We start from the raw sequence: 16,259 nt of genomic DNA on the forward strand, positions 1-16,259 counted from the left end.
CACTAGCAATACCCAAGAAATTAATTTCATGATAAGCCACCAAACACTTAAAGTTTAGATATTCACAAAGTACTTGGACTCCAAGATAATTTCATCTGTGCTATGGTTTGAATGTGTCTCCCAGAGTTCATGTATTGGAAACTGAATTCCCAATGCAACAGTGCCGAAAGGTGGGACTTTAAGAGGTGATTATGTCGTGAGGTATGTTGCAAAAAGAACAAGCTGGAGGCATCAGTTTACCCAAGTTCAAACTATACTACAGGGCTATAGTAACCAAAAGAGCATGGTACTGGTACAAAAACAGACACATAGACCAATGGAACAGAATATCTTTATTAATAATAGTATTATTAATAACATTCATATGCATATTTACTTTGCTAAATACTTTACATATGTGACACTTGTATTTCATAATAATCATATGGAATAACTATTTTTAATTTACTTTTACACACCAAGCAGCTTGGACTGAGATAAGAGCATGGATTTCCCAGCTCACACATCTAGTAAACAGTCAAGTCTGGATTTGTTCCATTTTCTATTGCTATAAAGGAATACCTGAGACAGGATAATTTAAAAGGAAAGGAGCTTTACTTAGTTCATGGTTTCTCAGGCTGTACTAGCATAGTACCAGCATTTGCTTGCCTCTGGTGAGGCATTAGGAAGCTTTTACTTTCTTTGTGAAGGAAAATAATGTCTGTACTCTTAGAAGAGCATGGACTTGAAATATTTGGGAGCAAAGGAAGAATGTGTTCTGTCACCAAGAATTATTTACTGAGCACCAATTTTAAACTCAACAGTGGCACAAGAAGTTTATAATCAAATTAGAGAAACACAACTCAGAGAAGCACCATTTCCAGAAGCTTCGGCATGACCTACTGCTCTTTCCGTCTTTAAACACTCTTACTTCGTTTCTCTGTCCTCCTTTCCACCTCTCTGCTCCATCCTCTTGAGTCTTTACGGTGAGCTCCTCTTTCCTTGTTCATTCCTAAAAGGTTGGTATTCGTGGACATTTGGTTCACGGTCTTTTTCTGTTCTCGTGTGGCCACACCTGAGGTACACATCCAACTTTCTACTGATGATCATTATTTGGAAATTTGATTACTCAGCATGTCCAAACTGGAATTCATTAGATACACATTCCAACTAATTTCTTCTTTTGGATTCCTTATCTTAGTGAATCCATCAATCCACCTGCTAATCAATTCAGTACCCCACTCTTTATGTCTCTTTCTTCCTCACTGTCTTTTCCCTCATCATCTAAATCTTTTTTTTTTTTTTTTTTGAGATGGGAGTCTCGCTCTGTGGCCAGGCTGGAGTGCAGTGGTACAATCTCGGCTCACTGTAACTTCTGCCTTACAGGGTCAAGCAATTCTCCTGCCTCAGCCTCTCATGTAACTGGGACTACAAGCATGCACCACCATGCCCAGCTAATTTTTTTATTTTTTAGTAGAGAAGGGGTTTCACCATGTTGGCCAGGATGGTCTCGATCTCTTGACCTCATGATCCACCCGTCTTGGCCTCCCAAAGTGCTGCGATTACAGGCGTGAGCCACCACACCCGGCCATCATCTAAATCTTGAATAACTCTTGAATCCATCCATTTTTCTCTGATCCCACTGTCATTACCCAAGTTGCAACATCAGCAACTTCTACTTTTGCTTTCTCCAGTTCATTCTCTATCATAATTTTTCTGAAAGAAGAAGAGGAGGGGAAGAGAGACAGGGCCGAAGAGGAGGAAGGAAGAAGGAAACTGATTACAATAGTCCCCTCATGAAACTCTTTTTATGGATTTTCACTCCCTTTGGATAAATTCTAATTCCTTACTCTGGCTGCAAAGAGTTTTGCGTTAGTCTGGCTGCAAAGACTTTTCCTCATCTCTTGCCAGTCTCTTTATCTTTAAAAGAGTCTATTCCCACTCTGCAAAAAGTGTATTTGGGAAGAGCAAGAGACCAAAACAACTGTCAGCATGCTGGGCTAAGTGCTCACAGAGATACCTGAGATGAGAATGTCAATATTCAGTTGATACATATACCGAGCTGCCCTGCAGTCTCCTCCCATTAACTCCCAAACTTTGAATAAAACTCTGCTGAATATATATTTTGTAAACAGTCCTGGGACTGAGTGGTGTGAAGGAGATGGCAAGGAACAAAACAAATAGTATCTCATGCCAAACATAATATGAACATAGAAAAAAGACAGGCATAGCCAGAATCAGATTCAGAGCAGGGAAGTTTGCTGCAGTACTGAATGACCGGGGGAATACAGATTTGTCCACTTCCCCTCACTCCCAAAGACTTTTTAATCATGGGAACTGTAGCAGACTTCCCATGGCTTCTGGGATAGGGACTGAGCCAGTCTAATCAATTATCAAGCGAAGGGTGAATGACGAGAGCTGGAGAACTTGGAGCATTTGAACTGTGTCAGTACTCATCTCACATGCCACTGTTGCCTATTTGCAAGCAATTATACGGTGTGATTAAGTCTGTGGGCATGTGGGCTCCAGAGTCATACTGTCGGTATTCAAACTTGGCCTCTGCCATTTGCTGCTTGTGTGGCAGACAACTCTGCACATAACTTCTATGTGCCTTAACTTTGTCATTATTTAAACTGGGGGAAATAACAGCACTCATCTTCATGGGGTTACTGTGAGGGCTATAGTCTACGTGTCACATGCTTCGAACAGTGACTGGCACTGTTGATTGTTGATGTCTGTCTTATTTACTGTGATATCCTTAATGCCTAGGACATAGTAAATACTCTGTAATTATGGGTTGGGTTCATTAACAAGAGAGTAAATTGTATATCATTTCTTCTGCCTAATCCATTCTTTCATCTCTTTTCCCCACCTAAGAAAATTCTTCCCCATCTTTTCTTTCGTTTTAGGCTACAGGTACGTCATCACAATTCTCTCTCTCTTTTTTTTTTTTAAATCTCAGTTCCCCATTTCTATCTCCTTTATCCCCACAAGGACTCACTGTAATATGTGTGTGTGTGTGTTTGTGTGCGCGTGTGTGCCTGGGCATGCATATATGTGTATATCTTTCCCCAAAAAATCTAAATTTTATATTTATATATTATTTTTACTGTAATATATAAATATAAGTATGACAAATATATACATATTTGAAAAATATGATATTGCTTTGGATATTTATAGATTTTAATTTTATTTACATAAACTCCACCTGAATTAATCTCTTGTCTATACCCAGGGGAAAGCACACCGTACCTCCCAGATGGGCAAATTTATGAGGCTATGACAGAATGTTAAATTCACAATTAGGAAGGCAAGAAGAGGTTTTCTGAAAGGTGTTCAAAAGACACAAAGGGTGCAGCCACTGCGCCAGCCTGTGGGCATATAAGGAATGAAAGCATGCTTAACCAAGGGGCCTGAGGTTCCAAAGAACGTGTGGATTTACGCTTAGACACACAACGTTGAGCTGGACCATTGAACATTGCTCTACTCAGTGCTGCGAAAGGGAAACTATCAGCACAAAGGCAAAGGCTGCTGAGAAAACATGTCATTCTCTTAGGCTTTGCACTGAAACCCAAAAAGCCTCAGACCAGGGCCTGACCAGATCCACCGGGAGTGGTAGGTTCCCAGCAGAAAAATAACCGGGAAGCTCCCCGTTATTATTGCCTAGAGTTTTGTGGGCTCAAAATTATTTCAACTGCACAGAATCTATTTGGAGTAGGATGACCTTAGACAAATTGCTTCTTCATTTTCCTGCCCCCGTGGAACAAAGACTTTCAAGCCCTACTCAACTACTTCCTCTTTTTGTTTGTCAGGAAGAACTTTAGGAGTCTCCAGGCCCATTTATTCCTCAATTAGAACTTTTTGACAGCCACACTCACCTCTTTGGAATGCTGACACAGCTCGTAAAGATGCTGCTGCGGGTGTTCCTTTATGGACTGGCATTCATTTACATCTCAAGTCCAGGGCTGGATTATCATCATTTTCAAAGTTGGTTCTACTAATTTTATTAGTCTCTCTTTAGAGAATGATCTACCATCAATTTGGGTTTTATAAAATATTGCATTTGGATTCATTGCTCAACATTTGAAGGTAGAAATCAACGATATCATGGGCCTGTGGCCTTTTAGAAAAAATAACAAACTCACTGGGAGATTTATTAAGGGAAATCACAGGCAAAGGATGGAGGTTTATGCATTAAAATTGAAATGTTGATTACGTGAGTGACAAAATTTTCTGTACACTGAACTCCCATGACTACAATTTACCCGTGTAACAAATCTTCACATATACCCCTTGAACCAAAGTAAAAGTTGGAAAGAAAAAACATGGAAATATGTGGCCTTAAGTATTTTCAAATATGCTAATATGACTGGGAATCCCTGAAAAGAAATATGACTAACAGGTAGGCCCAGCAAGAGCATGGCTCCAGAGCAGTGCTGTGCCTCGGTGAGAGGCGTTTTAGAAACTGGATTTCCTACACTAAGAAGCATGAAGAGAGAAATGAAAATTACTTGAGAGTGGAGGGGCAAAGAGAAGAGGCTTCTAGCAGGCCCGGAGGAGAGTCAGGAAAGAAGAAAAAACAAAATTTCTAATGACAGGACCAAACCAGCTATGTCGTGTGAGTCACAAGCGCTCCTATTATAGAGCACTCCAAGAAAGATGAAAGCTGAGAATATCGGGGCCCTCATCTTTTTTCAAATCGGCAGTCTAATGAGGATTCTGTGCTTGAAGCGAGTTGCCAAGTGACGCTTCCTGGTTTCATCTTTCTGGGAGTGCTCTACAATAGAATAGGCTCTCGACACCTCTTTGTCCCAGGAACTCTGATCTGGCTCCCGGGCTTGCTGCATTCCAGTCCCAGAAGAAATAGTTAACAACCTACACAGTTTGTCAGTCAAGGCTATTTTTCTTTTTGGTAATGCCACTGATCAGTGCTCCAGAAACAAGTCATAAATCAACTCCAGGGGGTTATGACCTGACCTTGTGAAAACGGTCCTTCCTCTATCCAGTGACCTTTCGGTTGCTTTGTTGTTATCATATTAATCTTATCATTTTTTTACAAGTGGAAAGGAAATCCCTCAACACTACATATGTAACTTTATCCTAAACTCACAGAAGCTAAAATAAGGAATCGGAAGGATTGCCAAAGAAGTCCCTGGGTGTGAGAGTGAATCTGACAAGTTTGCTCTCCCTGGGCTTTCCCTGTGTTTATTTTCTTGGAGTCTCCATAACTCTGAATTTAGACCAAGGAGCAGATATCTTTTCACTTTCAAGATGGCTGTGTTCCCAACGGCACCCTGAGGGCACCCTGCTTTTTCCATCATGAGTCCACCAATGTCTTTCCAGACCCAGCTCAAATGCAGACCCCAAGAAGCCTCCCCACACCTTTGGCCAGAACCAGCCACTCCCAAACTGTTCACACCATTACAATGCCATTAGCAGTCCTGAATTGGAGCTGTTTTTGCACAAAACTTTCTAACTAAACTGTGAGTGCTTCCAGAGAAAGAGCCTTGTCTCATTCCCTTTTGTTTTTGTTTGTTTGTTTTTTGAGACAGAGTCTCACTCTGTCGCCAGGCGCCAGGCTGGAGTGCAGTGGCACAATCTCGGCTCACTGCAACCTCCGCCTCCCGGGTTCAAGCAATTCTCCTGCCTCAGCCTCCTGAGTAGCTGGGACTACAGGTGCACACCACCATGTCCAGCTAATTTTTGTATTTTTAGTAGAGACGGGGTTTCACCATGTTGGCCAGGATGGTCTTAATCTCTTGACCTCGTGATCCGCCCGCCTCGGCCTCCCAAAGTGCTGGGATTACAGGCTTGAGCCACCGAGCCCGGCCGTCTCATTCTCTTTTGAGAAGCTTCTCCCCTCTGCCCTACGGAATATAACAGAAGTTGGATCTATTTCATGAAATAAATAAATGAATGAATAATAATATTTTACTTAGATGACAGTAATTTACAACTTTATTTACTGTAATAATAAACATTGGGGTGGTATTTTAAGAGTTAACAGAGTGTATATTATTATATTTAGTTCTCAAAATCCTACAGAGTAAAACCAGTGTAATTAGCACACCCTTTTTTTACAGATGCCAAAATTCAGATGAACAAATTCTGGAAATGGATAATGGGGAGTAACAGTTGCACAATATTTTGAATGTACTTAATGCCCCTGAATTATACATTTAAAATGGATTAAATGATAAATTTCAGGTTACGTACATTTTACCACAAAAAATAAATAAGCCTGGAGCATCCAGTCTTTATCTCTGAGAAGCAAGGAGTGAGGACCTGATTGAAAGCGAGGATGGGAAAGAAAACACAAGAGAATAGCAGACTTGGAGGCAAGCTGGCTAGGAGGAGGCTGTTGAACAAGAAAAGACTGTTCTTCAACCGTGACAGAGAGAGGGGTTGAGAAGAAGGAAGCCATGGGCCAGTCGATCGGGAGGAAAGGACTGGACTTTATTAGAGAAAAGAGTGTGGGTGTAAAGAAGGATTTTTTAATTATAGATTGATGGGAAAATCATAACCTTTGAGGGAAATTTGTTTATTTTAAAATTTTCTCTGGCATTAATTTTATCCTGTCCAACTTATTGTTGTGTCTGACCTCCCAGTAGTTTGCTAATAGATTTTTAAGAAGGGATTTATAATTACTTCATAATTCCCCAGTAGTTAAAAGTGAGAATTTACAATTCCTTCCACCCAGATACCTCAGATGGTATCTAAATTTAGTGTTTTTCCCCTGCTTCTCTGCAGTACCCTAACTGAGTTCATAATTGCAAAGATCTCAAAACCTGTCACCTAAAATAAGTTTTAACTGCTTGTCTCTTGTGCTTTCTTTCCCATCTTCACTTTTAATCAGGCCATCATACCTATTCTTTAATGATGAAGGCTCCATTCCCATTGTCTTTTGAGCAACACCAGTGACTAGAAATACAGTTTGTGTCTGATTCAGAATACTTGCTTACACTTTCTCTGTCTTTTAGTATTCCCGTTAAGAAGTTCATATAGATAAACGTAGACCCATATTTCACAAAGCATAGTCTACAGAATGCTAATGGGTATTTCTTGAAATTGTTATTTTTGTCATCACGTAAGTTGAGAAATACTTAGTTAAAATAGGTTTATTTGTGTAACATTAGAACCCAAGTTCCATCATGTCAAGAATTTAGTCTCTCGTTCTCTCCTGTGTCCCCGGGGCCCAGAACAGTGCCTTGCACTTAGGAGGCACTGAATAAATACTTGTTGAGTGAATGAAACTCTTCAGAGCCTTTAATAGTCTCATGTTCCTTAAGAGTTTCCAAGGAAAACAAATGCTGTACATAACTTCCCAAACAGTTTTGACTACGGAACTCTATTCTTGTGGTTTTGTTTCCCGCCCAAACGCTTAGCAAAGCTGATGTTCCTCGGCACACGTTAAGGGAGAACTACTGTTGGAAGGCTTCCTAGATAAATTCTTTGAGCTTTTTATTATAATTCTTATAAAATACTGTGAGGAAAAGGAAATTCAAAATTACGGAGCCATTAGCAGTATTTGTCTTTCTGTCCAAATGACGTATGTAAAACTCCTTTGACGTGTGTGAAGTATCACTGGTAACCCATATGATTTAGCTTAATAGTTTAAAATCAGTGCTTAGAAATACAGAGATCTGAATAAATAGATATTTGCCAGGGAACACACTACTTTCTAGTACATTATTGACTCTCCAAAAGCAGCTACTTAACAGAGCCAGTGGTAAGCACTGTCTAGGGGACCTAAGAGGCCATGCATCCTACCCCTAACCTATCACATTTTCTGTGATATTCCTCCCTCCTCTTTTTAACAACTTTATTGATATGTAATTCACATACCATAAAATTCACTCATTTAAAGTATGCAGTTCTTCAGTAGTTTCCAGAATTGTATAACCATCACCAAAATTTCCATTTTGAACATTTTCATCCCACCAAGAAGAAACTCCATACCCACTAGAAATCACTCCCTGGAGCCCCTGGAAACCACTAATGTACTTTCTGTTACTTTGGATTTGCCTATTCTGGATATTTTAGATAAACGGCATCATATAATTTAGGGCCTTTGTGATTGGTTTTTTTCACTTAGCATGTATTCATGGTTCATCCTTGAATTATAAGATGTATCAAACTTTATTTTTATATGGATGAATTATATTACATTGTATGAATATGCTTCTTTCAAAAGGAAAATATTAAACTAATTCAATTCAACAGCATTTATTTGAGCAATTATAACCAAAACAGAACAAAGCAAAAACAAAACAGAAATGATTCAAGCATAAGGCAGCCCTCTGATAGAGCAGGTTTAGAGAACTCCAACTAGTAATATAATCTGACAGCATTTATAGGGAACAGAAAGATGGAATATACACAATTTAGTTGGTTATAGAGTCCTCTGCAATTAACTAAAGCTCAGCTACTGTACTTAAACTCCATGTTGATTTGTTCTCTTAGGCTTGGTGTGGGAGCCCTGTTCGAGTCCACAGCCTCCTACAAAATTATATGTAACACCATGTTTATTTATTCATCAGTAGACACTTGAGAGAGAGAGAGAGGTGGCAGGGTTTTGAAAAAGAGGCAGATCTGATGGTTTGACATTTTCATTTACCTTCTGGGATCCTGGACAAGCCCCCAGTTGAAACAGGAAAAGTTCCCTTATTCCCCTCACAGGGTATGCAACTGGGGGAGTAGCTTGCTTCTTGCTTCTTTGGTGCCTCACTGCTCAAACCCCTAAGGGGAGCATGCAGATGGGCGGGTTGTGGGGCTCCAACTCCGCGGCAGTGTCTAGGGGTGAATGTTTACAGCCAAACCCCCAGAGGGCATGTGTTACAGTGTGCTCTTTTAGTTTTGCCATCTGTAGGCAGCTTGAGTTAATCAGCTCATTTAGACCCTCTGCCTTATCACAAGTACAGAGGGCTTTCAATATCCAGGTTTCTCGCCTTGGTGTACTGGAAGAATTATGTTACACATGGGCTTGGAGAATGAGTGCAAGGTTTTTTATTGAGTGGTGGTAGCTCTTAGCAAGCTGGATGGGGAGGTCAGAAGGGGGACAGAGTGGGAAGGTCATGATTTTTCCCTGGAGTTGGGCCACCCAGTGGCCCGGCTCTTCTCCAACCACCCCAGCCAAACTCCACATCATTCCATTGGTCAATGGCCTGCTCGTGTCTGCCAGTGCCTGTTGGTGTGTTCTTCTGCCAGTGTATTCCTCTCAAGGTCCAGCTGCATATGCGCTCTTCTGCTGGTGTGTTCTTGATGTCCAGCTGCTTGTGTCTGTGCCTGCCTGTGTCTCAGGGTTTTTATAGCCATAGGATGGGGGGCATGGTGGTTCAGGGTGGTCCTGGAAAATGCAACATTTGGGCATAAAAACGAGTGCCTGCCCTCACCTAGATCCTTGAGCACAGACCCAAGGGTGGAGCCCTCACTAGGGACCTGCCCTTCTCTACCCAAAACTTCCGTGCTTATCCACTTCTTTATCAATAGGGACTGCAACGAATCTATAGATCTCTTTCCATTTATTTAAATCTTTAATTATTTTCAATAATATTTTATAGTTTTTGATGTATAAAGCTTGCACTTCTTTTGTTAAATTTATGCCTAAGTTTTTATTCTTTTTGATGCTAGTGTCAATGAAATTGATTTATTTCATTTTTAGATTGTTGATTGCTAATATAAAGAAATACATATGAATTTCATATATTGATCTTGTATTCTGCAACCTTGCTGAACTCATTTATTAGTTCTAATAGGCTTTCTAGTTCTAATGTATTGTTTAGGATTTTCTCTGTACAAGATCATAGCATCTTTCAGTAGAGATAGTTGTATTTCGTTTCTAATCTGATTGCCTTTAATTTCCTTTATTGGCCTAACTGCCCTGGGTAGGTCTCCGACATAATGTTGCATAAAATTGGTGAAAGAGTCTTTTTTCTGATCTTATGGGGAGAGTCCTTTATATTAAGTATGAATTTAACTGTGGGATTTTAGTAGATGCCTTTTATCAAGTTGAGGAAGTTCCCTTCCACTCCTAGTATGTTGAGTGCTTTTATAGTAAGAGTGCTGGATTTTCTCAAATGTTTTTCTGTCTCATTTGAAATGACCACATGGGTTTTTGCTGAAACTGGATATTTTAGTTAATATAGTGTAATAACTATACTATCACATCACCCATCACCACCTTCAATGTTTGTTATTGTTGGTATTTTTTTCTTTTCTTTTTTTGTTATCTTTTGTTTCTTTTTTTTTGTTATCTTAACAAAAGTGAAAGCTTAACAAGCTTTCACTGCTTGTTAGGCAAGCAGCAAAGAGGAAACTAATTCTGAACTTATCTGACAATATCTGTGGTTACTGAGTTCTCCTTAGGTACTTTTTAAGTTTTTGTGTGACCAAAACACTGGGGGTTTGGTCTAGGTCCTACATCTCACCACACAGAAAGCCGATTACCAAGACAGTAAGTGTCACCAAGGAAGGAGGCTTTAATCGGTGCTGCAGCTGAGATGAGAGTTCAGTCTCAAATCTGTCTCCATAACTGACTAAAACTAAGGATTTATATAGCAGGAAAGAAATGTAACAATGTGTAAGAAAACATGAACTAAAGAGGGGAAAGGAAGTAATCATGGTGAATGAGGGTTCCACATCTAGTGCAGTGATCTGGTGAGTTTCAGTTCTTTCATACTTTTTGAAAGGTCTGAAGGTGTTTTCCTGAGGAAGGAACTCAGATAAAACAAATTTAAATTTCAAGCTTTAAGACCAGAGGGTCAATTTCTATGTTTATCAAAAAGAACAGTCCATCAGACTATAGGGTTGGTTTTGCCTGTTTTAATTTTAAGCCTATATGCCCAGGGATTATCCTTGGGACAGTGTAATTTATTGGCCAGCCACCGATCTGTTGGAGCTTTCTTTAAATAGTTTGCCTATATGTTTTTCACCCTTTGCCAAAGGGCTCTGTGTATGAAGACACTCCTTCAAACTTCAGGCAATTTACAAAACAGCCTTAGATTTTACGTCCTACTTGTACAGGACCTGAATGGCAGCCAAGCATGAAATGGAGTGACTGGAGCCTTCTCCTTTCTCAGGTGCAACCATGCACACAGACAAAAAGACACAGATACAGAAACACACACAGACACACATACACTGACTGTTTTCTGGATCTCCAGAAATATGTCAGAGTTCTTTGAAGCTCTCTATATTTGTCTAGATCTCCAGGACTTTCCTTCAAATTTTTGGCCATGCTCTTGTTTTCCTCTGTTGAAATCATGGCTTTGGCACAGCAGTGGTGGTGTTACCAGAGAATTACTATTGTTTTAGGTAAAACCTCGGGGACAGGGCCTTTTTGTTGTTGTTGAGCTAAGCTCTGAGTCAAATCAAATAACCCCAGTGCCCTAGGAATAGAAATGTTCCCGGTAGCTGCTAATTCAGACAAAATATTTATTTTTTTATTCTATTAATGGGACTTTTAATTGACTTCCAGAAGAAGTCAGTCATCTCTGCCATAAGATTGCTGTCTTTTCACAACTAGCACACCATTGGGTTGCAGAGAGTGGGTTATGAGAGGGGAATAGCCCCAAGTTAAAATGACACAGACTCTTTTTTCTTTTTTTATTTTGAGATGTAGTTTTGCGCTTGTCACCCAGGCTGGAGTGCAGTGGCACAATCTTGGCTCACTGCAACCTCTGCCTCCCAGGTTCAAGTGATTCTCTTGCCTCAGCCTCCCAGGTACCTGAGATTACAGGTCCCTGCCACAACACTCAGCTGATTTTTGTATTGTAAGTAGGGAAGGGGTTTCATCATGTTGGCCAAGTTGGTCTCAAACTCCTGACCTCGGGTAATCCACCCACCTCAGCCTCCCAAAGTGCTGGGATTACAGGAGTGAGCCACTGTGCCTGCCCAACATAGAATCTTAACTAAACTACCTGTTAATTACAGGTAGTTTCTCTTGAATTGACAATTTTCAGTTTGTTCGGTAGCTTTGATTATTTTCTAGAGTTCCAAAATAGATTATTTTAGTTGTTTTGCAAGTATTTTCTGTGTTTTTTGTCAGATTACAGGTCCATTGAAGTTCTTGTTCTTCCATATCAGAACACTTCTGTCTTTTGAATATTGCTTTCTGCCATGGCAGTACTCTTGTGATTGAGTGATGTGTGGGCACATTAAACTAGGTTATTATTTCTGACCTTTATCAAGAGCAGCCTGACCAATTCATTATTTATTTATTTATTTATCCATTCATCAGCTGATGGATAATTAGTTTGTTTCCAAGGGATTAACTTTTTTTATTGATGCATAATAGATGTAAATGGTTTCCAGGTGAAACAACTTATTACATGTGATAATTTATTACATTCATATAATTTGTAAAGGTTGAATCCATGTACTTGAGATATCCATCACCTTAAATATTTCCCTTTTCTTTCTGCTAGCACTTTTTAAAATATATATATATATATATATATATATTATTGCACTTTAGGTTCTGGGGTACATGTGCAGACAATGCAGGATTGTTGCATAGGTACATACGTGGCAATGTGGTTTGCTGCCTCCATCCCCATCACCTATATGTGGCATTTCTCCCCATGTTATCCCTTCCCAACTCCCTACTCGCACTGCCCCTCCCCTAGTCCACCCAACAGACCCCAGTGTGTGATGCTCCCCTCCCTGTGTCCATGTATTCTCATTGTTCAACACTGCCTATGAGTAAGAACATGCAGTGTTTGATTTTCTGTTCTTGTGTCAGTTTGCTGAGAATGATGGTTTCCAGATTCATCCATGTTGCTACAAAGGACACAAGCTAATCCTTATTTATGGCTGCATAGTATTCCATGGTGTATATGTGCCACATTTTCCTTGTCCAGTCTATCATCGATGGGCATTTGGGTTGGTTCCATGTCTTTGCTATTGTAAACAATGCCTCAATGAACATACGTGTGCATGTGTCTTTATAATAGAATGATTTATAATCCTTTGGATATCTACCCAGTAATGGGATTGCTGGGTCAAATGGAATTTCTATTTCTAGGTCCTTGAGGAATCGCCACACTGTCTTCCACAGTGGGGCTGAACTAATTTACACTCCCACCAACAGTGTAAAAATGTTCCTGTTTCTCCATATCCTCTCCAGCATCTGTTGTCTCCAGATTTTTTAATGATCGCCATTCTAACTGGTGTAAGATGCTATCTCAATGTGATTTTGATTTGCATTTTTCTAATAACCAGTGATGGTGAGCATCTCTTCATGTTTGTTGGCCTCATATAGGTCTTCTTTTGAAAAGTGTTTGTTCATGTCCTTCACCCACATTTGAATGGGTTTGTTTGTTTTCTTGTAAATCTGTCTTAGTTCTTTGTAGATTCTGGATATTAACCCTTTGTCAGATGGGTCGATTGCAAAAATTTTTCCCCATTCTGTTCAGTTCACTCTAATGATTGTTTCTTTTGCTGTGCAGAAGCTCTGGTGTTTAATTAGATCCCATTTGTCTATTTTGGCTTTTGTTGCCAATGCTTTTGGTGTTTTAGTCATGCAGTCATTGCCTATGCCTATGTCATGAATGGTTTTGCCTAGGTTTTCTTCTAGGGTTTTTATGGTGTTAGGTCTTATGTTTAAATCTTTAATCCATCTGGAGTTAATTTTAGTGTAAGGTGTCAGGAAGGGGACCAGTTTCTACTTTCTGCACATGGCTAGCCAGTTTTCCCAACACCACTTATTAAACAGGGAATCCTTTCCCCATTGCTTGATTTTGCCAGGTTTGTCAAAAATCAGATGATTGTAGATATGTGGCATTTCCTCCGAGGCCTCTGTTCTGCTCCATTGGTCTATATCTCTGTTTTGGTACCAGTACCATGATGTTTTGATTACTGTAGCCTTGTAGTATAGTTTGAAGTCAGGTAGCATGATGCCTCCCGCTTTGTTCTTTTTGTTTAGAATTGACTTGGCTATGTGGACTCAGTTTTGGTTCTGTATAAAGTTTAAGGTGATTTTTTCCAGTTCTGTCAAGAGGATCATACGTAGCTTGATGGGGATAGCATTGAATCTATAAATTACTTAGGGCAATATGGCCATTTTCACAATATTGATTCTTCCTAACCATGAGCATGGAATATTTTTCCATCTGTTTGTGTCCTCTCTTATTTCCTTGAGCAGTGGTTTGTAGTTCTCCTTGAAGAGGTCCTTTACATCCTTTGTTAGTTGTATTCCTAGGTATTTTATTCTCTTTGTACCAATTGTGAATGGCAGCTCATTCTTGATTTGGCTCTCTTTAAGTCTGTTACTGGCGTATAGGAATGCTTGTGATTTCTGCACATTGATTTTGTATCCTGAGACTTTGCTGAAGTTGCTTATCAGTTTCAGGAGAGGGGCTGAGATGATGGGGTCTTCTAAATATACAATCATGTCATCTGCAAATAGAGACAATTTGACTTCCCCCTTGCCTAATTGAATACCCTTTATTTCTTTTTCTTGCCTGATTGCTCTGGCTAGAACTTCCAATACTATATTGAATAGGAGTGGTGAAAGAGGCCATCCTTTTCTAATGCCATATTTCAAAGGGCATGCTTCCAGTTTTTGCCCATTCAGTATGATACTGGCTGTGGGTTTGTTGTAAATAGCTTTTATTATTTTGAGATACATTCCATCGATACCTAGTTTATTGAGAGTTTTTAGCATAAAGGGCTGTTGAATTTTATCCAAGGCCTTCTCTGCATCTATTGATATAATCATGTAGTTTTTGTCTTTGATTCTGTTTATGTGATGGATTATAGACCTGCATATGTTGAACCAGCCTTGCATCCTCAGGATGAAACCTACTTGATCATGATGGATAAGCTTTTTGATGTGCTGTTGCAATCAGTTTGCAAGTATTTTATTGAAGATTTTTGCATCTATGTTCATCATGGATATTGGCCTGAAGTTTTCTTTTCTTGTTGAGTCTCTGCTGGGTTTTGGTATCAGGATGATGTTGGTCTCATAAAATGACATGGGAAGCATTCCCCCTTTTTAGATTGTTTGGAATAGTTTCAGAAGGAATGGTACCAACTCCTCTTTGTATGTCTGGTAGAATTCGACTGTGAACCCACCTGGACCTGGGCTTTTTTGGTTGGTAGGCTATGAATTGCTGCCTCAACTTCAGCCCCTGTTATTGTAATATTCCGGGTTTCACCTTCTTCCTGGTTTTGGCTTGGGAGGAGGCAAGTGTCCAGGAATTTATCCATTTCTTCCAGGTTTACTGGTTTATGTGCATAGTGTTGTTTGTAGTAATCTCTAATGGTAGTTTGTATTTCTGTGGAATTGGTGGTGATATAACCTTGATCATTTTTTATTGCATCCTTTAGATTCTTCTCTCTTTTCTTTTTTATTAATCTGGCTAGTGGTCTATTTTGTTGATTTTTTCAAAAAAATAGCTCCTGGATTTATTGATTTTTTGAAGGGTTTTTTATTTCTCTCTCTCCTTCAGTTCTGCTGTGGTCTTAGTTATTTCTTGTCTTCCGCTAGCTTTTGAGTATTTTTGATCTTGCTCCTCTAGCTCTTTCAATTTTGATGATAGGGTGTCGATTTAGATCTTTCCTTGCTTCTCACGTGGGCATTTATTGCTGTAAATTTCCGTCTAGACACTGCTTTAAATGTGTTCCAGAGATTCTGGGACATTGTGTCTTCGTTCTTGCTAGTTTCGAAGAACATGTGTATTTCTGTCTTCATTTACTTGTTTATCCAGTCGACATTCAAGAGCCAGTTTCCATGAAGTTGTGTGGTTCTGAGTGAGTTTCTTAATCCTGAGTTCTAATTTGATTGCAATGTGGTCTGAGAGAGTGTTTCTTATGATTTCCATTCTTTTGCATTTGCTGAGGAGTGATTTACTTCCAATTATGTGGTCAATTTTAGAGTAGGTGTGATGTGGTGCTGAGAAGAATGTATATTCTGTGGATTTGGGGTGGAGAGTTCTATAAATATCTATTAGGCTTGCTTGGTCCAGATCTGAGTTCAAGTCCTGGATATCCATGCTAATTTTCTGTCTCATTGATCTCTCTAATATTGACAGTGGTGGAGTGTTAAAGTCACCCACTATTACTGTGTGGGAGTCTAAGTTTCTTTGTAGGTCACTAAGAACTTGCTTTATGTATCTGGATGCTCCTGTATTGGGTGCATATATATTTAGGATCGTTAGCTCTTCTTTTTGCATTGATCCTTTTGCCATTTTGTAATGCCCTTCTTTGTCTCCTTTGATCTTTGTTGGTTTAAAGTTTTTATCAGATACTAGGATTGCAACTCCTGCTTTTTTTTT

Source organism: Aotus nancymaae, unplaced genomic scaffold (genome assembly GCF_030222135.1).
Source record: "Aotus nancymaae isolate 86718 unplaced genomic scaffold, 86718_ANA_hifiasm-v0.15.2.pri h1tg000108l, whole genome shotgun sequence".
In the NCBI taxonomy this organism is placed as follows: domain Eukaryota; kingdom Metazoa; phylum Chordata; class Mammalia; order Primates; family Aotidae; genus Aotus; species Aotus nancymaae.